Consider the following 2,384-nt stretch of genomic DNA (forward strand, 5'->3'; position numbering starts at 1 on the left):
GACAGACAGATGTTGCTGTCTGATTGTGCACTTTAAATATGTAAGGGAACTGCAACAGCAATGGATGAAACTGCCCGTTTGAACACAGCCTATATAAATAGACAATAAGACAAACAAGAAAACTTTGAGTGTTCATTTCCCTCTGTGAACAAGGAAATGGTTTGCTACAGTTAAAAGCAGTGGCGGCAACAGTAAGATGGCAGAAAGAACATTCTAGCACTTTCCTTGTCAGCCTTGAGCTTATGCCCAGAAGGCCAGCTTCTGACAGTGCTAGTGGCATATTGAACTGAGAATGTCACAATTGATGATGACATCAAGAGGATTTACAAGCCAAAAGAAACCTTGCTTTTTAATTTTTTTTCTGGATTGGTCACTATGTTGTTGGTTGAAAATATATATCTATTAAACAAACATGGCAGATGGTTGTGCAATCTCTCATCAACATCCTTGTTTCTAGTAAGTGCCAGACACCATGTAACAGTTTCAAATGTTATACAGAAACCTTGTGTTTCAACAGTGTCACTAATGTTCATAGGACACAATTACTTATTCCTGCTTTAATATCTTTAGCAATTGGAGGCTCTGGTTTCTCACAGCAAACATCAAGGGTGAGCTGCTTTTCTTATCCTAAATATATTCAGAAGCTAGATTCAGGTGGGTGGCTGTGTTGGTCTGAAGCAGCAGAGCAAGTTTGAGTCCAGTGGCACTAAGAAGTGTATTTACACACAAAAGCTTATACCTTGAATGAAATTGTGTTGGTCTTAAAAGGTGCCACTGGACTCAAAAATTATATTCAGAAACTATTCCACATGAAAGGATACGCTTTAGCCACGATGATTTTAATAAACTAGGAAGAAGGGAAAGGGAAACATGAACAATTAGGGAAAGTATCTGGGCTAACTGGGAAAGGCTGGCTGAGAATCTGCCCTTCCTTCTTTCCAGGTAGTTGAAAAGCCCAGAATTCACCAAAGGGCTCAGGCAAAAGGCCTCTTAGCTGACGGCCCTGTTCAGTCTTAAAGACTCTGAAGATCTTTTCAGGATTTGGATTGGTGACTTTGGTTCGCAGCTACACAGAAGAGTTGATCTCCTTACCTGAACAGAGAAGTTATGGTAGGACAGATTGGCGGGAAAAAAGATGGTGTCCTGAGCAGACACACCAGCGCGTAGCTCCTGCTTTTTTCCAGCTTTAAGATAAGTGCCTGTATCGTGCCTTGAGCTTTAATAAGCTACAGTTAGCTTAAATATTTGTACTTTCAAGGACTTTCCTTTTTTGTTTGTTTTTTAGTGAATTTATGGGCTATTCTTTTACTGTTTGATAGTCAGTGCCATGGGAGGCTCTGCTGATTAAAATGAGCAATCACTGACTGGACTAAAAATTCTTTCTGAGCCTAGTTTGGTGATTGGCAGTTTTTCTTTTTTCTTATTCTTCTGTCTCTGTGCATTTGGAAATAGAGAGGGCTTGTTTCTCTCCAATTAATGGGAGCGACTAAAAGAATATGTGATGCAGAAGAATTATCTTCCCCCTGGCATGTAAACAGACCAAAATGGATGACTTCCTCATGCTGAATTCATCCCCCCTCACCTCTGCTTTTCCAACTTCTAATCGTTTTACTCCCCTCATAAATTTCGAAGCTAATGCTGAAGTTGAGAGGGGAGTTAAACCATGTCGACAGCAAACATCAACGAAAGAGCTTGATCTTATTGACAACATAAGCCCTGATACTATGCTGCTCCACTCCTTGCAATTAACAGCGGAAACTGTGGAACTTATTTTTGAAAGACTATTAACACTAGAAGGAAAAATAGACCAACTTATGGGACTTACCCAGAGGCTTCCATTGCACGCTAAAGCTAGCACAGACTCAGCTGAGTTCACTTTTAGAAAACTGCCCTCCCCTTCATCAAAATGGAGCTCACAAAAAGACAAGGCTCAGCAGTTGCAAGCTGAAAATACTCAATCCAAATTAAAGCTACAGCCCTGTAAAATCTGCCTGTTTGTACTTACAAAGGCCAGATGATATCATGGATTTCAGAAAGATGGGCCAAATACCATCTAAGAACCCTTTTACATGAGAACTTAATATCCACAGATTTAATTGCAGTTGAGGCACTTAACAACTTATACCAGACACATAGGGCTCTTCTCACCTTTGGTAGAATTCCTAGCTTGTTGCTATGCCAGAAAGAACTTTTGTTCTCCAAAGGGGTCTTCCCTGCCAGAGTTTTTAATAACCTGATTGTAAACCCCTGTTATCTAGCTGGCAGAAAAATGACCATATGGAGGTTGAGAGCTCTACTTCAGAAGCGGCACCAGTAGTAGTAGTACAGAGTGCCTCGGCTCAAGTGCCTAACTCTTCTTCAGAACTGAATATGGTCCCAGCACA

Source organism: Gekko japonicus, unplaced genomic scaffold (genome assembly GCF_001447785.1).
Source record: "Gekko japonicus isolate JY-2015 unplaced genomic scaffold, Gekko_japonicus_V1.1 scaffold2496, whole genome shotgun sequence".
Lineage (NCBI taxonomy): Eukaryota > Metazoa > Chordata > Lepidosauria > Squamata > Gekkonidae > Gekko > Gekko japonicus.